At 38.2% G+C, this 22,448-nt stretch overlaps 1 protein-coding gene across 1 annotated transcript in view; it reads right to left on the reverse strand.

The window, feature by feature from the left end:
- LOC122816887 (butyrophilin subfamily 2 member A2-like) overlaps nt 1–22,448 on the reverse strand; it is a 784,081-nt gene that overhangs the window by 272,378 nt on the left and 489,255 nt on the right. The window lies entirely within an intron of this gene.

The raw sequence follows: 22,448 nt of genomic DNA on the forward strand, positions 1-22,448 counted from the left end.
CCAAAGGCGCCAAAATGTTACAAGTATGTATAAAAGCAGCCAGTTAAACCAATATTGTAGTTCTGATGAAGTCTGCATACTGTCAGATGAAAGCACTTAACTCATTAAGTTTTACACGTTGTTTAAACGTTGTCTTGTGTTTGTCATTGAAGTAACTCATTTTAGTATTTTACATTGGATAAATAAATTGAGCTCTGTTCCAGCCGAGGAGTTGTTGTGCCGTCCTGTACTACATCTTCTTGGAGTTCATGTAGGACGCAGCCCGGGACACCGTCTGGTCCCATTGATGTTGTGTTTTTTGCTTCAGAGAGGGCAGCTCTTACCTGTGCATCTGAGATGTCAGGGGGGCAGCACTCTGCTGGGATACATATTTGCCCTTTTGGTGGGCGGGGGGGGGGAGTTTGCGCTGAACCTGTCAGCTAGGATGTTGGCAATGTCTGTGAGTTCGGTGTATTTTTTGTCATTTTGGACTAATTCTGAGCATATCTGGGAATTCCCATCCAGGTTCCTAACATAACTAAAGAAAGCCCTGTGATTATCCTTAATGTCCTGTGCAATTTTTCTCTCGAAGCTGGCCTTAGACGATTTTATGAGTGCCCGTAGTTTTTTGCTTATACTGATCAGAGATGCCTTCCCTTTTTGGGATTTTGCTCTATCATGTAGTAGCTTCCTCCTTCTATTGTATAGTTTGTTTATGGCTGGGGTCCACCAGACAGGACGTCTGCCTTTGGAGGACTGGGTCTTGGTTTTATTTGGAATTGCATGATCCATGCATTCCTGAAGGTGTTCATAGAATGTGTTTATAAAGGATTCTGCGGTCTGGGCCATATTTTCCACAGGCCTGGAGGCTTTGAAGGATTCCACCTTGGTTTTGAGGAGTGTGAAATTTGCTTTAGAGAAGTTTTTCACTGTGATTTTCTGGGCATGGGCTGGGGTCGGGATGTGAATATCCAGTGAGATTAGTTTATGGTCTGATCTTACCAGTGAGGGATACACTTCTGGTCTGGAGCATAGAGTCCCCATGTTGGTGATGATCAGGTCCAGTATGTTTTCCCCTCTTGTGGAAGTGTTAACAAGTTGTTCCATAGCATTTGAGTTTATAAATTCTAGGAACCTTTGGGCTAGGGTGTTGGAGCTAGAGTAATGCTTCCAGTCTATGTTTGGGTAGTTGAAGTCACCCAATATAATGGTGTTTGGAGAGACCTTCATATTTTCCAGTGTTCTCAGGAAGGCCGAGTGGGGTTTCTGGGTTTGGGAGGGTGGTCTGTAGCAGGCTATAAACTGGAAGGCAGTTTTACCCACTGTTAGTTGCACATGGATAATCTCTGATGCTTCTTGCTGTGCCACCAACCTGGAGGTGTGGGTATCTTTGACGAATATTGATACTCCCCCTCCTTTTGTGGTTCGGTCCAAGTTTTGGGGCCGAAAAGCTTGGTATGAGGTATAACCTGGTAGTGCTGGGGTGCTCTCGGGAGCCTTAAACCAGGTTTCTGTTACTGCACAGATATCGATGTTCTCCATGCTAAGGAAAGTTTTGAGTGCGTGCATCTTGAGGTTTAGACTTCTGGCGTTGAGTAGCATTACTCTTAGTTTCTTATCCCTTGTGATACCTATGGAGTTGGGTTTGTCTTTTGAGCCTTGCCTAAAAAAGGCACTATGGGGGTAGCAAGAGCCTTTGCCAATATCCGAAAGCCCAGGGCTGACAGGTGCAAGCCGTCCCTAGCGAAGCATCGTGGCTTGTCGATCATGTCATCCCAGGCTGACAGGCATTGGATCCCCTTTGAATGACACCAATACTTAAGCCAATTGTTGAAATTGATCATCTTGTCTTCATATTGTGGCATCATTCTTGGTGAGGGTAAGATGCTACTCAAGGTCAGAGTCATACCGGCCTGGGCTACATGCTCAGAGAGCTCCTCTATGTCTCTTTTCATGTAGTCCAGGGAGATACGTCTCAGGTCATTCACACCAGCATGGACAATGACTGAGTCATATTTGTACTTGCCTTGGAGTGACCTGAGTGCTTGTGTTATGTGGCGGATCCTAGCACCCGACAGGCAGCTCACAGTGACCTTCTCCTTATTCAGCCTGGTGAGCGGGACGTAAGTGTGCCTGACAATAGAGTCACCTATTACAAGTGTATCAGGTGTGTCGTTTAGCCTTAAGGGCTGTGACTGTTCAGCACACTGGCTTTGTGAGCTATGTGTTGCACGTGTTTTGTTTTTGGGTAGCGGTTGCTTGGGTGTCTGCTTTAGAGGTCTCTGCTGCTTAGGCAGATTTATACAGTGAGGTTAGGAAATTAACTTTTTTCCACTGTAGTGCCATCGTGGAGTTGGTATATTTAATTTACGGGGGTGTGGGTGGCAGAGGCCCCCACATGGGGGGTGCAGGGGGTTTTCTCCCCTGCAGAAATGTAGTAGAAAGTGTGTTTGTTAGTTAGGTGTTGTTATAGGTGGAGAGGATGTTATTTGCATATGCATTATAGTTTTCAATGTTATGAAACACACTTTCAGTGTTCTGAGGTTTCAATGTTTTTGGTTTTCAGTGTTTTGGGATTTAGATGTTATGGTCTCAAAGTTATGAAATTCAACATTATGAAATTTCAGTGTTATGAAGTAGACCCATATAGATATATATATATATATATATATATATATATATATATATATATATATATACTAGACAATCTCGAAGTACTGAAATGTCGAATTTCAGTACTTCAAGACTGAGTCTATGTCAAATGCGGAAATGTCAAATCCACTATCGTGGTGTCACGTTCATGACGTGTGGTGCATTGTTTTTTGTGGCTTTAGCTGGGATTTCAGGTAAATGGTGTTTGTGTAAGGGTATTGGGTAGGGATTTTAGTGTGTGTGAGTGTGTCTAGTGGTGTATTTTGTGTGTTTGTGTGTTTAGTGCGACCTTGGAGTTAGAGAAAGTAGGGGGGTGTGGGTGTGCAGGAGGGCTTGCCTCCCTGCTTATAGGTAGGGTAGGTGATTTTGTATGTTATGTTGTGGTTGTGTGTTGTGTTGTTTGTTTAAGTGTAGTTAGGTGTGTGTGTGTGTGTGTGTGTGTGTGTGTGTGTGTGTGTGTGTGTGTGTGTGTGTGTGTGTGTGTGTGTGTGTGTGTGTGTGTGTGTGTGTGTGTGTGTGTTGGTTTATGTGTGTATGGTCGTGATTGTGCTATTCGTGGTTTTATGGTGTAAGGGTATGTGGGTTTTTGACTAATCAGTCTCAAAATACTGAAATTTGACATTTCAGTATTTCAAGATTGTCTAGTGAATCCATATATATAGATAGATATGTGTGTGTGTGTGTGTGTGTGTGTGTGTGTGTGTGTGTGTGTGTGTGTGTGTGTGTATATATATATATATATATATATATATTATAGGTAGATGTATATTTATATAGCTATCTATATCTCTCAATCTATATAGATACAGATGTAGATATAGATAGCTATAGACAGATGTGTACAGAAACTGCATATTAAGATTGGGTAGACTTTTGTGGTTTAAAATCAGATGTTCATACATACTGCATTAACTCTGCAGTGGCAGTCAGGTTCAGTTTGTATTTTCAGAGCACCAAAAATGTAATGTATCATTAATGGTAACTTGGTTACTTTTCGTTCTGCAGAATTCAACACAGCATGTCTTAGCACCAAACTACACCTTGCTATTTTACATTGTATACTGTATCACCTGTGATGCATTATGTTGATACTCGTGCCATGCAAACAGAAATAAATATAAATGAACCACTGCACTCCTTTCCTTTAGCATTATGACTCAGTAATGTTTTTTTAATATCTTTAAAAGCATATTGCCAGTCCCTCCTGTTTTTTTCACATGCCTCTTTTAGTCTAATTTTTGTCACAACAGTTTATGTTTATATATTGGGTTTGTTATCTGAACTATATATTTATGAAAAATAAGTGTAAAATTTAAAATAAAACAATTTCATAATGAAAGTCAATGTGTATTATTGAAAAAAGAAACAGGTTGGAGTGCACAAGTCAATGAAAGACTGGACAAGCAAAGCAGTGTAGTGAGAGTTAAGGAAATCTGAGGTCCTGAAAAGTATAGGCTACCCTAGCAAAAACAAGGCATTCCAATATATAACATAGATGAATTATTGCAAGAAAAAATAGCATATTTGCAGACTATGAAACTGTTAACAGTCATGTAAGTATATGGAGATGTTAATAGAAAGAGGCACAATGTTGCAGAGTCTAGCCATTGTGCAGTTAACCATTATATAATAGGCCTTCCCATCTCACTTCTTTACAAGTTTATTTGCCTTTACTCCTCTCAAGCCCTTTATCGAGATCCCATTTGACAACTCCTTGGGATAAGGCATTGTATAGTAACATCAACATTTCCAGGAAGTATTCTAGTATCATTTCAGATTAAAATCTGCTTCCTTCCCTCTCCCAGTTATGATTAAGACATTAAGAGAGTTGGTATTTCAACAGCAACATTTCAAGGTTATCCCAAATACTAAAAGTTTTAGTATAATTTGTAGATCATATTCTGATAACTTTTTTTTCAGTTTTATGTAGTATTGCTGTTAAATTTAAAATTTCTTTGAATGTAGGAACTGAGTTCAATTTCCAATTTTTATAATAACTTTTCCAGCAACTGCCGAGAAAGCCCAAAACATTTTTTGCTTTTCGGCTTTTACAGATACAGGAAGTAGAAAATTCAGTAGTATTACTAATCTAGTTAAAGAACAATTATCAGTCCATAACCCCGTAGAAACATACTTATCACTTCCCAATATACATTTAATTTTTCATAGTCCATAAATATGTGTGTCCAGTCAGCTTTTACATCTTAACTATATCTCCAGCAAACTGAAGAAGTCATTTTACTAAACTTTGAGATTTTTTTAGAAAGTGACAAACATTCACTGTATATATTTCCACATAAAAACTTTACAGTATGAACTTGAAGAAGTTTGGTTAACTGATTTAGGTAACAAAGTTTTATTCTTACCATCTATTGAGTCATTCAGTCCATAAGTATCTAAAAACTTCCAGAATTCTGCACCAAAATTATTGTTATTTGTAATTAACTTATATAACTTGGCAAGCTTCCTTTGTAAGTCAATCTACCTTTAATGATAATATTCACATATGAATTTAATTGGGGGGTAGACTTATGTTCCTCTTCACTCATATTATCTACAAATTCATTTAATTTCTCAATGATGAATAATATTAACTGGTTAGCAGATTCATCCAACTAATATTCTTCTATTAAATATTCTGCTTACTTAGCTTTTCCTTTTTCAAAGCAATCAGACCGTAATACTAAGCCATTCCCTTTTAAGTAAATTCATTTTAACAGTATGCTTAGTTTATTTAAATCTAGAGGTGTGTGCAATGGGAAAGCACAACAATTTTTATGTTGATATTAATGGAATTTTAAAGACGTTTCTTAATTTTTTTAAGAATTGATTTCATATATGCAGAGTCTAAAGGGTAAATTAATTTCCTTCTAAGGTAACATTTGCTAACCAAATGAAAGAATTGTTACATAGTTCTAATTTATCATATCTAATAAACTTATAAGAACTTAATATAATCTGCTCCAGGATGTTTTTTTTTTCAATGACTAGTCAATTTGAGGCTGTGCTGAGTATAACAGAGTTAAAAGTTTCAGCAACAGAATAAGATTGTGCATCTGGGTAGCTAATACCACCATAGTCCTATAAGCTTAAATGATTTCTATAAGCTATTCTTGGCTTTTTAGGATTCTATAAGAATGAAATTAATTTTTCCATTTTCTTTAAATTTTTATTACATTTTAAAGCCTTTGAATGCAATATAAATAATATTGGGTAATATAACCATTTTAATAAGTACTAACCTATCCTCAAAAGTAAAAAAAAACATTCATTCTATTTTTTAAGAAGAAGTAACACTTCTTCAATTAATTTTTAAAACATTATTATTAATAATCTTACTCACATCTTGCTAGATTTTTATTCCTATATATTTTAATTATTTTTCTTTTCAATTGTATCTATATTTATCTTTAAACTTACTATCTAGTAATTGATTTAACACCAAAGTTTCAGTTTTATTATTATTAAATTTCAGCAGTGATACTTTTTGAAACTTTTCAATTTCATCATCCATTTCTTTAATTTAATAATTTAAATCTCTTAAATTTAATAAAATATTATCTGCAAAAACCTGTATTTTAGATTGACAATCTCTGTTAAATGAGAGTCCATCTTTTTTTTACTGCTTCTTATACTATTAGCTAAGGGTTTGATAACTAATGCAAATTGTAGAGGAAGAAGGGGCACCCTTACTCTGTGCCTTTGTTTAAAGTGAATCTTTGATAAATGTAAGATCCAATTTTAACATATGCTTTGGTGTCTCTGTACATTTTTTTAATATTCCAATAAACTGTTCTGGATATGCAAATGCTTCTAAAGTTTTAAGCAAGTAGTTCAAATCTACAGAATCAAAAGCTTTCTCTATATCTAAACTAATTAGGGCCATTTTTTTATTTATTCCTTTTGCTAAATCTAAGATACTTACTACCACTTTTATATTAGCAAACATTAATCTACTGACTATAAATCAACTTTGATCTTTACTAATCAATTCATCTACTATATCTCTTAATCTTGTAGTGAAAATGGAAATAGATATTTTATAGTCTACATTTGATAATGAAATAGGTCTATATGAGGAAACTAACTTATTATCCTTTTCTGATTTAAGATTAGGTGAGATTACAGAAATTTTTCATGAAGGAAGAGGCATTTTGTCACACTGAATTATTGATTTGATCCTTCATTTATAATGAGATTTTATAAATAATCTGGTTTATTTATATCCATTAATATATTAATACTTAGTGCATTATGATCACATAAAGGACAATGAATAATTTTAAAATAATTTACATTGGCAAGTAAATCTATACAGTCATAAGACCTATCAATTCTAGTTTGCGTCCCATATGCATATGAATAATGAGTGAAGAACAATGACTTACCTTCTCACTAATATATTAACTAAATTATTATTACTAATCTATCTGTTTAGTGCTTTATCTGATTCCAGTATTTTAGCTTCTTCTCTTCACTTGTATCTTTTATATTAGATATACAGTTAAAATCCCCTGCTAAAATTAAACTACCCTTCCAATGACTTTGTAGTAAGTTTAAGTAATCTTTAGCCATTCTTGCACCTATTCCAGGGATCCAGTACAAATTAACTAGTCTATAGAGTTTGCCATTATATTTCATTATTACAAATGTATACATTCCTTTGGAATCATTAGTGGATTCCATGACCTTCGGCATTACAGTAGAATTCCTCCAAAGTATAGCAGTTCCTCTCCTGTTTTTGTTAAAAGAAGCAGATGATAATATTCCACAACATAAGTTATTTAAATATTGTATATCTTTCAAGTGAGTCTCTTGCAAGAATATTTTATTTTTATTTATTTATTTATTTTACATTTGTTGACCGGGAAAGTCCGACTGGATGCATGTCCATTTTCAGTGGAGGCCCGGGGAGAAAATCTCCAAGGGTAAGTGGATACAGCATCACATAATACCAGCATTACATATTACAAACATACTATTTACAGAGATTACATAAGTAAGCAAGTTAAACAAGTTCCACAGGTTAGAGTTAATCCCGATCGTAAGTCACGATTAAATTAAATTACACAGTAAGCTGGTTAACAAATTTTTACACATTATAGAGAGAGTTAGCCAGGCTTGATACACTGGCATAGCCAGTTAAGTGACAAATGTTGTTTGAGTCTAGTTTTAAATTGACCTAAGGTGGAAAGTAAGGTAATATCAGCTGGAAGAGAGTTCCAGGATCTACTTACAGAGTTTGCAAAGAGAGAGTCACCGGCTGTGTTATTAATTTTGCTAGTCTGAATTAGTTGTTTGTTAGAGGATTGAAGCGGTCTAGGATTGTTATAGGGGGTGATAATATTTTTATGTGCAGAAGTATTGTCCAGATTATAGAGGATTTTATAGTCCATAATCAGTTGGTTATACTGGATTAGGCTGGGTAGTTCAAACCACCCAAGCTGATTTAGATTGATGCAATGATGTGCCCTAAAAGGCAGCCCAGTGGCAAACCTGGCAATGTGGTTGTAGCAAATTGAGAGTTTGTTAAGGACAGTCTTGTTTAAATTCGAGAGTAGAGGGGCTGCATACAGAAGGGTTGAAAGAAGGTGAGAGCGAGCTATGGCAATTTTAGCTGGAGGGGTTAGGAAGGCTTTTATTCTGTAAAGTGACCCTAGTTTTTTATTGATGGTTTTGATAGTTTGGTTAACACGTAGGTCGAATTTTAGATTATTATCTATGATGACACCTAATAGTTTTGTAGAGGGGTCAGGGGAGATTATTGTGCCATCATTTGAATTTATGGTAAAGGTGAAAGCGATAGACCTACGTGTTGGTGAAAATAACAGCATTTTAGTTTTTTGGGGATTTCGGATCAGACAACATTCAGAAAGCCAGTTTTCTATTGTATTAAAGGTGGTCTGGGTAGCTGACCATACCTCTATTGGAAATGTGGCTGTGCAAATCAGAGTAGAGTCATCAGCATATTGGATACAGCTGACTTTTGGGATGACAGTTTAAAGGTCGTTAATGAAGATGGCGAACAGCAAGGGCCCTAGTATAGAGCCTTGTGGCACTCCAAGGGTGTTAGGTAGAACATTAGAGAGTTTGTTCTGACAGAGGACAGCCTGCTGTCAACCATTCAGGTAGGATTGAAACCATTGAAGGGCTCTAGTATCTAGACATAATGTTTGCAGGGTGTGGATTAAAAGTTGGTGATCAACCATATCGAATGCCTTGGAAAGATCCAAGAAGGAGGATATATAATTATTGTTGCGATTATGGTTTATGGTGTTGGTAAAGGCTAGGAGGGCTGAAGTAGTGTTATGATGAGGATGGAAGCCATGCTGAGTGTCTGCCATAAGGTGATTCTGGATTAGGTGGTGCATGAGTTGTCTATGAATACATTTTTCCATAATCTTTGCAAGTGGAAAGAGTATAGCTATAGGACTATAATTGGAGAATTCAGTAGAGCTGCCTCCTTTGTGAAGTGGGATTACATAGGATATTTTCCAGATGGTGGGAAGTTTAGCTTCTACTATGGTTCGATTGATTAGTATTGAGATGGGGTAAGCAATAGCATCAGCTGATTTTTGTAGGTACTCGGCAGGGAGTTGATCAGCACAAAGTGTAGTGGGTTTTAATTTTTTGATCAAGGTACGGATAAGTGAAGTGGTGACTGGTTGGAAGATGAATGCGGGTAGGTTTCTAGGAGTGGTACTTTCAGGACCAGGGGAGCTAGGAGGTAGTTGGCTAGCTAGGGCTTGAATTGTCTCAGTAAAGAATCAGTTAAAACTGAAAGAAACATCTTTAGGGGTTTTATCAACAGTAGCAGTGAAGTTTGTCCAGGATGTAGTAGATTATTTAAATCTGCCCAAAACTTCTGAGGGTTATTTTGATTTACTGTCTGTAAATTACAGTAGTATTGTTTTTTATCTTGTAAAATGGATTTTTTAGTTTTGTTCCTGGATTGCCTGTATTTAATGTGATCTTGGGAGTCTTTAGAAGAACGCCATAAAGCCCATGCTTTGTTTCTAAGGGTAATTTTGAGTTTAGACTCTTTAGAAAACCATGGCGCAGTTTTTGCCTTTGTTCTCTTTGAATGAACAGATGCATGCAAATCAAGGATCTCAAGGAATTTGTTGCTAAAGTATGCTACTGCTTCCTCTAAGTGGAGGTGTTTTAGAATAGACTAATTACATGAGTTTAGTTCTTGTTGGAATTCTTGTTGGAATTTGGCAGGGTCAAAGTTTTTATTGTTTCTAACCTTTCTGAGTAAGGGTTGTTGGGAAGTAATGGCTTTGTGCTTAATTACATATGTGAGAAGGTGATCGCTTAGACCATCAGGGAGGGTACAAGAGGTGTAAAGTTGGGGGTGACTATTTATGAGTACCCAGTCAAGTATGCTTTCTTTGTGGTTGGGTTTACTTATCCTGGTAGGGGTGGATATGATTTGTGTAAATGGATGCAGGTTAATATGGGTGGTTGGGGATTCTGAGGAACAGGTACCCCAGTCTATGTTAAAGTCTCCAAGTAGTAGGGTTTCTTGGGGGTAGTGACATGATAGCCAGTGCAGGATATCTTCAAATGTAGATATATTGTTACCTGGGGGAATGTACATACAGATGATATTAATTCATTTATTTTTATTAAGTTGCAATTTGGTGGCAAGAATCTCTGAGTTATTAATCTGAGGTGGTTGTATTACATCTATGGTGACATTCAACTCAAATTTTTAGAGTACAGCTACCCCACCCCCCTTCCTCGAAGCATGATCCAGCCTGTGTATGTTGTACCCAGGTGGTAACACTTCATTGTCTGTAGTGTTAGGTTTTAACCAGGTTTTAGATAAACAGAGAATCTCAGGGGAGTGGACATCCAGAAGTGCGTGCAATTCATGTACCTTGTTATTAATGCTTCTAATATTGAGATGACAGGCTAGGAGAGAGTTAGATGGCCTATTAATTGTAGGTTTGTAGCTTAGATTGCAAGTAGAGGGGGTATGTGTATCTGAAGTGGTTGGGCCAGGGTTGGGGTGAATATCACCACCAAGTATTAGGTTAAGTCTATACTTGGTGATGAACTTCAGGAATTTGTATATTAGTTTGTGGTAGTGTTTGGATCTAGAGCTAATGTGCCTGGGGTTGAGATGTTGATAGACTGAACAAGATGTTGGATACGACCTGGTACTGTAAGTATGGTTGAAGGTGGGAGGATTTACAGCTGGGGTGATAGTATGGCCTTTCAGGACCTGAAATCCCATGAGAAACTGGTTTTCATACAAGGTAAGGAGGTATGGTGTGAACAAGAGGGGTAGTAAAGAGAAGTATATCATTATCTGTGATTCAGCTAGTGAGTTAAGGAACTGTTTTACCTGGTGATGCAACACCAGAAGATAGAGTGGTGAGGTAAAGGTACTGGAAGGGGGATGGGAGAATGCCAGATGAAAGCTAATAGGTGCTATTAAAATGTAGGTAGAAGAATGGGAGTGGGAGGAATTATCCCAGATGAAAGCAGATAGAATCTAGAAAGTGGGGGAGTGGCTATAGTACTATTAATTTAGAGGTACTGGGGCGGGAAGGAATTGGGGGCAAAGAGGTAAGCGAAGAGAGCCCGAGCATAGCAAGGGTGAATGTAGCAGGGCTATTGCAGTTTACAAGGTTTCCTAAGGTGTCCTAAAGCTATAAGGTAAGTATTATAGTTCTTAATGTAAGAGTCAGTTTACTTATGTCACAGGGGAAGGAGGCAAACACTCAAGTAGAAAAAAGAGCCCTATGGCTGACCAAAATGGTGACCTGCTTAATTACACAGCACTGTAAGTGAAAGCTTAACAAATACTTTTTGTGTGCAACCTACTCTGCTTAAATGCTGAGAGAAACTGATTGTGTTATGGTGACCAATTGCAGTCCTGTAGACTCTGTTTTGTAGGGAACTGTAGAGTTCAACTAGGAAAAGAGAAAAGCAGAGATTCTAGGGCAAGCATGAAGGCAACAACAGGCAGTTATTTTATAATAATACATTTGGAAAGGTTTGAGGGTGGGGGGGGGTAAAGTAGCACACTTCAGAATGAACTAAGATTTATAGCTAATATACCTAAGCAAGAGAGCAATGCAGTAAATAAACACTTGCCAGATTTTAAAGATATACCAGAAAAACTAAATCAATTGTTCACAATTGTACAACTGGAAAATTGCCAGTAAAAGCATTTCAGGTATAGCTAGCCCAAGTTATTCTAGTCATAAAAGCACTTATTCAATGTGTGTGTGCAATTTAAACATTAAAAATACATGCAGCAAGAAGTAGCTCTGATTATACACTTTCTCTAGGTACAGTTTCAGTTTAAACACAAATATTACCACAGAAATTAAGTAAAGTCACAAGCTACTTATAGAGCCTCTGAAAAAAATAGAGCAGTCTGTGCAGAATCAGAATTTAGCAGCAGGTCATTCAGTTACACAAAAAACAGTAAAAGATCCATACAATGAAGAAACTTACACTGAGTCACACCAGGTCAGCTGGGGGGGGGGGGGTCCTAAGCACCTAGATTTGAAAATGATGCCTGTACTGAATTATAGCAGTGTAACCTGTTTGAGGAAAGAGGAGGGTGGGGGAAAAGAGAAGGCAGTAGGAGTGGTTACAGGGAATACCCTGATTGACTCAAGACACCACACCAGAATTAAGTTGAATGTAAGGCTGTAAAATTTGCACTCAGCACTATAATGTTATTTGCACTCAGTACTTTAATTTTAATATTACTTGCACTCAACGCTGTAATTTCACTTATGTTTAGCAGGAAAGACAGACCAACAGTATACAATTTGGGGAATTTTTAGAAGGGTTACTTGTTCAAATGTCAGGCTATTGCAGTTTACAAAGTTTCTTAAGGTGTCCTAAAGCTATAAGGTAAGTGTTAAAGTTCTTAATGTAAGAGTCAGTTTACTTAAGTTACAGGGGAAGGAGGCAAACACTCAAGTAGAAAAAAGAGCCCTTTGGTTGACCAAAATGATGACCTGCTTAATTACACAGCACTGTAAGTGAAAGCTTAACAAATTATTTTTGTGTGTAACCTACTCTGCTTAAATGCTGAGAGAAACTGATTTTGTTATGGTGACCAATTGCAGTCCTGTAGACTCCGTTTTGTAGGGAACTGTAGAGTTCAAACTGAGTCACACCAGGTCAGCCAAGGGGGGAAGAGAGAAGGAAATCCTAAGCACCTAGATTTGAAAATATATATATAATGTAATTATAATATAATATAATGTCTGCTGCATTTAATTTTAGATACCTCATTAATGATTTCCTTTTGTTGCCATTATTTAATCTATTTATATTAATAGATAATAGATTAAAACCAGTTAGTCATGGTGTTTATTTATCCACCATATTAATTTAATTATATATAAGACTCCAGTGCATTCCTCCAACACTATCCTAACATTCTACATTTTTAATTCTTCATTTCTACAAATTAAACTACTGAAACTCAAAAGTAATGACAACAAAGACAAGTCTATAACTATAACTGTATATATTACTAATAAAACACATCCTACTATAGATACCAAAGTTCCTAGTTTACCTATTGAATAGACAAACTACTATGCCATCCCTCTACCTACCAATACGTAAAAATTCATAAAAAATAGCCAAAAGCTACCATGACTTACAAATAATTACTATAATATATATAAATAAAAGTAATAAGAGGCTATTAATTTAGTTATTTATTTTGTCATTTAAAACTATTCCCCATTACTACATAAAAGTTTAATAATCTTCTTCTGTTAATCACAAATATTAAATAATCCAAAAACAGTGTACTATATACCTATTTATATAATAGTAGTATAACTTATCCATTAAATATTCCTAAATTATTCACTCATTCAACATTATTATAACTAAATCTCTTAATAATTAAGTAGGACAGAGTGGGACCTGAAGAGATAAAGATGTCTTTAAACTTACAGGTGACAGATAATCTTAGCATACTAAGCTATAATACAAAAGGGAAAACAATGCACATATATATTTATCATGCTAAAAGACACACATATTTCATAGATCTAACAAAAGCTCTAAATTAGACACACATATTTCATAGATCTAACAAAAGCTCTAAATTAATTTTTAAAGTATAAGTGTCTATATCTCAAAACTGTGTGACACTATTAACATGACAAATGCCAACATATTTAAAAGTCCTTTAATTTATTAAACTACTTCATAAAAATATGCACATTATTGTGATCAAAGAGAATGTCTTGTATTTCTATAGAGTAAAATCATATTTTCCAATTCCATTCTCCCTTCCCAGGTTCAACCATATTGAAAAAATGTACTTTACTTTCTATCAAAATGGGAGTGCTAATTCAGCAATATAACCCTCCAATTTCAGCTTTGACTTATGAAATGAGTTACTTCAGGTAGTCTTAGTGACTCTAACAACATACAACATGTAAAAAGCTTCCCAGTTCACATGACCAAGCTTCAAATTTCAGCTTTCAGATTATTTTTAAATATTTTTATATGAGTTTCTATGTAAATTACATGAGATCTTGTACATTACAATTTCTGCTATATGCATGCATATGTAATACACATCTTTCTTACAAGCAGTTTACTATTTTAATATATTTTTCATGTCTTATTTTCCCACTAATATTTACCTTGTTTTATACATCTTGTATATCTAAAATCTTCCATCAAAGAACTATTTAATCATCAGCTCTCTTTTAAATATTATAGTATGTGTAGCTATTTAACCATCAGCTCTCTATTAAATATTAGATTATGTGTATATATTTCTTAACTTAATGATACTGCACTTTTATTAATCTTACATAATAGATATTTCTTTCCTTGTGCATTTGCATATTATTCATAAGATGTTAGTCTTCTTATTAATTCTAATATTACAAGCAATCTTGACTATATATAAAATCCTGCCTGTTTAATTTGAATGTGTGTTTTTATCCATTATGAACTGCTGTTCTGATCTAAACTTCACATCCTGACATCAGAATTTGATTACAGCATGTGAAAATGGCAACTCACAGCACACAGCAGCTAATGTCTTCTTTAAGTTTTTTTACTATTCTTAGTTCTTTTAAGCTGTTCTAATCAGAATCAAACATCTGACCTTACCATTAATATGTACAGTGAGATTTAATAATACATGATAAGCTATTAACATTCAGCAAACTGTAAGCAAATTATATGTTAGCAACAGCTAAATACAAAACATCATTTTAAGTAGAGTTGCTTGCTACTGAGATTTGTCTGCATACATCAACTGGACATAAGCTGATTTAAGTATATTTCCTGCATTTTATTGTGGTTGTTATAACTTGGACTGATTCCTCAGATCTAGCTCTGTTGAAACTGTCTTGTGTGTGTGTCTGAAGCTCTGCACTAGTTGTTAAACTGCTCTGAAATTCCTTTAAGTGTTAATTAGCTTGGGGGGGTTTCTGATAACATTAAAACCTGTGTTGGTTACATCTCTGGTAATCATTTTAAGTAGAGTTGCTTGCTACTGAGATTTGTCTGCATACATCAACTGGACATAAGCTGATTTAAGTATATTTCTTGCATTTTATTGTGGTTGTTATAACTTGGACTGATTCCTCAGATCTAGCTCTGTTGAAACTGTCTTGTGTGTGTGTCTGAAGCTCTGCACTAGTTGTTAAACTGCTCTGAAATTCCTTTAAGTGTTAATTAGCTTGGGGGTTTTCTGATAACATTAAAACCTGTGTTGGTTACATCTCTGGTAATCATTTTAAGTAGAGTTGCTTGCTACTGAGATTTGTCTGCATACATCAACTGGACATAAGCTGATTTAAGTATATTTCTTGCATTTTATTGTGGTTGTTATAACTTGGACTGATTCCTCAGATCTAGCTCTGTTGAAACTGTCTTGTGTGTGTGTCTGAAGCTCTGCACTAGTTGTTAAACTGCTCTGAAATTCCTTTAAGTGTTAATTAGCTTGGGTGGTTTCTGATAACATTAAAACCTGTGTTGGTTACATATCTGGTAATCATTTTAAGTAGAGTTGCTTGCTACTGAGATTTGTCTGCATACATCAACTGGACATAAGCTGATTTAAGTATATTTCCTGCATTTTATTGTGGTTGTTATAACTTGGACTGATTCCTCAGATCTAGCTCTGTTGAAACTGTCTTGTGTGTGTGTCTGAAGCTCTGCACTAGTTGTTAAACTGCTCTGAAATTCCTTTAAGTGTTAATTAGCTTGGGGGTTTTCTGATAACATTAAAACCTGTGTTGGTTACATCTCTGGTAATCATTTTAAGTAGAGTTGCTTGCTACTGAGATTTGTCTGCATACATCAACTGGACATAAGCTGATTTAAGTATATTTCTTGCATTTTATTGTGGTTGTTATAACTTGGACTGATTCCTCAGATCTAGCTCTGTTGAAACTGTCTTGTGTGTGTGTCTGAAGCTCTGCACTAGTTGTTAAACTGCTCTGAAATTCCTTTAAGTGTTAATTAGCTTGGGGGGGGTTTCTGATAACATTAAAACCGGTGTTGGTTACATCTCTGTAATCATTTTAAGTAGAGTTGCTTGCTACTGAGATTTGTCTGCATACATCAACTGGACATAAGCTGATTTAAGTATATTTCTTGCATTTTATTGTGGTTGTTATAACTTGGACTGATTCCTCAGATCTAGCTCTGTTGAAACTGTCTTCCCCACCCCCCCCTCCCTGTTCTTGGATGTAGTTTAAATTTGGTGGCTTTTGCAGTGCCCGCCCCACTGTAGATTTGATCTAGGACACTCCCCCAGTCCCATCTCTTTACCGCATTCTATCTAATAAACCCTTTCTGCACTTGCTTTTAGTCCTTTTTAATTTAATTACATTTTTTCATACTGTGTGTGGACTAATATTGCTACATACTCAAGTGTGCCAGCTTGCACTGCATGTGAATTGTTTTTATAGCATTTACTGTCTGTTTTTTCCTTGTCTCTGTAAAAAAAAAAAAAAAAAAAAAAAAATCTCTTGTTTTCCTGCCTTACTGAACTAGAGTAGTCCAGTTTCAGAGTTGCTGATCCCTGGGCTTTGTTTTTAGTTCCTGTTACTGATCCATTGCCTTATTAGGAAGGAGGGAAGTTTCTTTGCTTACCAGTGGGAGTGGGAAGCACTGAGCGGCCTTTTTGTCCGATTTGGTGAAGTTTCAGCCAGAAACTAGTAGTCCATTGGTCATTTTGGGCCAATTCCTAGCTCCTTTCAGCCCCCTGCTATAAAACACGCTAAACGCGCGTTTTCCAGCTTGTACCAACTCAGCACAGATCCTCGTGGTGGCCTGCAGAGTGATCCAAGCAGCAGAGAGCTAAAAGAGTGACTTTCTACCAGATATAAGTATTTTTGTGGCTTTCCCACTGTTATTAAGCTAGCGACTGCATTTCGCCTGTTTTACTGCTACTTTAAGTGATTTCTGCATTTTACACTGTTTATTGCACTTTAAGTTACTAATTGTTGCAAATTGTTTCTGTAGGCTACACACTAAAGTGCGCTAGCCGATTTACAGCATTTATAGCATTTACTGTCTGTTTTTTCCTTGTCTCTGTAAAAACAAAAACAACAAAAAAAACAAAAAATCTCTTGTTTTCCGCCTTACTGAACTAGAGTAGTCCAGTTTCAGAGTTGCTGATCCCTGGGATTTGTTTTTAGTTCCTGTTACTGATCCATTGCCTTATTAGGGAGGAGGGAAGTTTCTTTGCTTACCAGTGGGAGTGGGAAGCACTGAGCAGCCTTTCTGTCCGATTTGGTGAAGTTTCAGCCAGAAACTAGTAGTCCATTGGTCGTTTTGGGCCAATTCCTAGCTCCTTTCAGCCCCCTGCTATAAAACACACTAAACACGCGTTTTCCAGCTTGTACCAACTCAGCACAGATCCTCGTGGTGGCCTGCAGAGTGATCCAAGCAGCAGAGAGCTAAAAGAGTGACTTTCTATCAGATATAAGTATTTTTTGTCGCTTTCCCACAGTTATTAAGCTAGTGACTGCATTTCGCCTGTTTTACTGCTACTTTAAGTGATTTCTGCATTTTACACTGTTTATTGCACTTTAAGTTACTAATTGTTGCAAATTGTTTCTGTAGGCTACACACTAAAGTGCGCTAGCCGATTTACAGCATTTATAGCATTTACTGTCTGTTTTTTCCTTGTCTCTGTAATAAAACAAAAAAATCTCTTGTTTTCCCGCCTTACTGAACTAGAGTAGTCCAGTTTCAGAGTTGCTGATCCCTGGGATTTGTTTTTAGTTCCTGTTACTGATCCATTGCCTTATTAGGGAGGAGGGAAGTTTCTTTGCTTACCAGTGGGAGTGGGAAGCACTGAGCAGCCTTTCTGTCCGATTTGGTGAAGTTTCAGCCAGAAACTAGTAGCCCATTGGTTGTTTTGGGCCAATTCCTAGCTCCTTTCAGCCCCCTGCTATAAAACACGCTAAACACGCGTTTCCAGCTTGTACCAACTCAGCACAGATCCTCGTGGTGGCCTGCAGAGTGATCCAAGCAGCAGAGAGCTAAAAGAGTGACTTTCTACCAGATATAAGTATTTTTTGTGGCTTTCCCACTGTTATTTAAGCTAGCGACTGCATTTCGCCTGTTTTACTGCTACTTTAAGTGATTTCTGCATTTTACACTGTTTATTGCACTTTAAGTTACTAATTGTTGCAAATTGTTTCTGTAGGCTACACACTAAAGTGCGCTAGCCGATTTACAGCATTTATAGCATTTACTGTCTGTTTTTCCTTGTCTCTGTAATAAAACAAAAAAAATCTCTTGTTTTCCGCCTTACTGAACTAGAGTAGTCCAGTTTCAGAGTTGCTGATCCCTGGGCTTTGTTTTAGTTCCTGTTACTGATCCATTGCCTTATTAGGAAGGAGGGAAGTTTCTTTGCTTACCAGTGGGAGTGGGAAGCACTGAGCACTTTTTGTCTGATTTGGTGAAGTTTCAGCCAGAAACTAGTAGTCCATTGGTCGTTTTGGACCAATTCCTAGCTCCCTTCAGCCCCTGCTATAAAACACGCTAAACGCTGTAAGCGATTTAGCGGAGTTACCACTGTTGCACACAAGAGCAGCGGCGGTTAAACAAGGTTAAACTATTTGGGCCATCTAAATTCCACTCTTCCAATTTTCCCTTAGAACTACCTTCCTCGAGCTGTACTGCTGATCTAACCAGCATATCCTATAACTGAAAAGTTCATCTCTACTTGATTCCCAAGTAGACTATTCTCTATCTGTAAAGCCTAGCACTTACTCCTACAGTACTTGCACCTTGATAAAGCACTCTTATTATAGATAGTACCCCACCAGCCTAAAACCCACTTCCCCCGGAGTCCTTTGAAAGTCTCTTTATCTACTACTTCTAGTATGTCGAGGGATCAGTTGCTAGTGTCCTCTCCAGCTCAACTGGTGAACCTGGGAATATTGAGGCAATGTTACAATTGCCTCATGTACACAGACAATCCTCTCCTTCTCCCACAAAACACAAATACATGCGAGAGATGCAACTATACGGCCAAACTGGAGGCTGAGCTCTCTCAACATAGGACTGGCAAGACCAGACAGGAGGAGAAGGTAACCACACACAATACATACCCAGTCACACATGGTACCATCACAACTTCAAATCATACACATACTCACGCAAAGACATACTCGGAGGCTCTGATCAAAAATTTACCAAAACAGCAGAGGCCACCAAAGCAGACACCCAAACAACTACCACCTCACGACCCAACACATGCAACACATAGACCACACAGTCAGAGTGTCAAACAGTCTCAGCCCTTAAGGCTAAACAAAATGCCAGACACACTTGTCATTGGTGATTCCATAGTCAGACACACTGACGTCCCGCTCACCAGACTGAGTAAAGAGAAGGTCACAGTAAGCTGCCTGTCGGGTGCTAGAATCCGCCACATAACACAAGCACTCAGGTCTCTCAACAGCAGGTACAAGTACGACTCAGTCATTGTCCATGCTGGTGTCAACGACCTGAGACGTACCTCCTTGGACTACATGAAAAGGGACATCGAGGAGCTCTCTGATTATGTAGCCCAGGCAGGTATGACCCTGACTTTGAGCAGTATCCTACCTTCACCTAGAATGATGCCACAATACAGTGATAAGATGATCAGCTTTAATAATTGGCTTAAATTCTGGTGTCATTCAAAGGGGATCCAATGTCTGTCTGCCTGGGATGACATGCTGGACAAGCCACGCTGCTTCGCAAGGGACGGCTTGCACCTGTCACCCTGGGCTTCCGGATATTGGCAAAGGCTCTTGCCACCCCATAGTGCCTTTTAGGCAAGGCTCAAATTCTAAACCTACCACCCTAGAACACCAAAAGGAAAAAACTAAGGGTAATGCTGCTCAATGCCAGAAGTCTCAATCTCAAGATGCACGCACTCGAGGCCCTTCTCAATATGGAGAACATCGATGTCTGTGCTGTGACAGAAACCTGGTTCAAGGCTCCTGAGAGCACCCCAGCACTAACAGGTTTCACCTCATATCATGCGTTCCGCCCCAAAATCCGGACAACACCAAGAAAGGAGGGGGTGTCCATATTCATAAAGGACACCCACACCTCAAGGTTGGTGGCAACGCACGATGCATCAGAGACCATCCAGGTGCAATTAACCATAGGCAAGACTGCTCTGCAATTTGTAGCATTTACAGGCCACCCTCTCAAACTCAGGAACCTCACATGGCCTTCCTGAAAACATTGGAGGGATAAATGTATCTCCAAACACCATCATACTAGGTGACTTCAACTACCCTAATATAGACTGGGAACACTACTCAAGCCGAACACTCTAACCCAAAGATTCCTGGAGTTCATAAACTCAAATGCCATGGAACAACTAGTCACCATCCCCACAAGAGGAGAAAACATACTTGATCTCATCATCACGAACATGGGATCAAAATGTTCAACACCGGAAGTATACCCCTCACTGGTGAGATCAGATCATAAACTAATCTCGCTGGAGGTCCTCATCCCGCCCCCACCTGAAACAAAAAAGACCACAGTGAAAACCTTCTCAAAAGCCGATTTCACACTTCTAAAAACTAGTGTGGTCTCCTTTAAGGCCCCTGAGCCAGTGGTAAACATTACTCAAACTGCTGAATCACTTACAAATGCCTTCTACCAGCACCTACAGGACTGCATGGATCAGGCAATCCCAAACAAAACTAAGACTCTCTGTACCAAAGGCAAGTGTCCAGTCTGGTGGACCCCAGCCATAAACAAGCTCTACAACAAAAGGAGGAAGCTACTACAAGCTAGAGCAAAATCCTTGAAAGGTAAGACACCTTTGATCATTATAAGTAACAAACCAAGCGCTCTGATAACATCATCCAAGGCAAATTTTGAGAGAAAAATCGCCAAGGACTCTAAAGAGAATCATAAGGCCTTCTTTAGCTATGTTAGAAACCTAGGAGGAAACTCCCAGATATGCTCAGAATTAGTTCAAAATGATGTGAAAATTACTGAACCTACACACATTGCCAACATACTGGCTGACAGGTTCAGTGCAAACTTCTCCCTCCCCTCCCTCCAAAAGGAGAGATATCTATTCCAGAGGATTGTAGCCCCCAAACATCTCCAACGCCCAGGTGAGAACTGCCCTCACTAAGGCAAAAAACACAGCATCCATGGGACCGGATGGTGTCCCCGGCTGTGTGCTTCACGAACTCAACGAGGAATTAAACCCACAGTTAGGACAGCTGTTTAATCTTAGCCTCACCTCAGGATACGTACCCAAGGAGTGGCGCACGGCAACTGTGGTCCCACTTCATAAGGGTGGTGCCTCCACAGACCCTGGAAATTACCGCCCCATTAGCTTGACAAGCCTTATCTGCAAAGCCATGGAGAAGATCATAATGGAACTCATAAATAAAGACATAGGGAACTTGCAGACTTTGGATCCAACCCAGTTTGGCTTTGTCAAAGGCATATCCTGCCTCTTAAACTTGGTTGACTTTTTCGAGATAGTCACCAAGGCCATTGATGAGGGAAAGGCAGTCCATACAGCCTACCTCGACCTGGCAAAGGCCTTCGACACAATACCCCACTCAGGTATCATCGAAAAACTCATCAGCTTGAATGTAAACCCATACATCACAAGATGGGTTGCAAACTGGCTAAGTGACAGAACCCACAGGGTCAGAGTTGCTGGAGCCATGTCAGACTCAAAGCCTGTCACAAGTGGTGTCCCACAGGGCTCAGTCCTGGGTCCACTCTTGTTCGGCATCTACTTTTCTGAAGTACAAGCAAACACAGGAGGGTTATGGCTGACAAAGTTTGCAGATGACTGCAAACTGGGCCATAGTCGAAAACACATCTGACACAGATATCCTCCAGAAGGGCCTCACAGAAATGGATAACTGGTGCCAGAGCCATGGCCTGAAGTTAAACGCCAAAAATGCATAGTCATACCCTTCGGGAAAAACAAGGTTACCCCTAGCTACCATATAGGTGGCAATCCACTGAGCACAGAAAAGTCATCAGGGATCTGGGGACCCAGGTTGACAGTAGCCTTCGCTTGACACTCATGTTGCTAAAGTAGTTAGGAAAACCTTCTATATCGCCCACCTGATCATGAAGGGATTCACATCTAGATTAAGGGAGGTCATCGTCCCCTGTACTCATCACTCATTAGACCTATGATTGAGTACAATGCCCGCTCAGAATGTATCTGACCAGACACCTGCTGCAGCTTGAAAGGCCCCAAAAGTTCCTCACCAAAAGGATAAAGGGTCTCAAAAATATGTCTTATGCTGCCCGACTGAAAGAACTCCAGCTCTATTCAG

Source organism: Protopterus annectens, chromosome 12.part0, assembly GCF_019279795.1.
Source record: "Protopterus annectens isolate FY-2018-M chromosome 12.part0, PAN1.0, whole genome shotgun sequence".
In the NCBI taxonomy this organism is placed as follows: Eukaryota; Metazoa; Chordata; order Ceratodontiformes; family Protopteridae; genus Protopterus; species Protopterus annectens.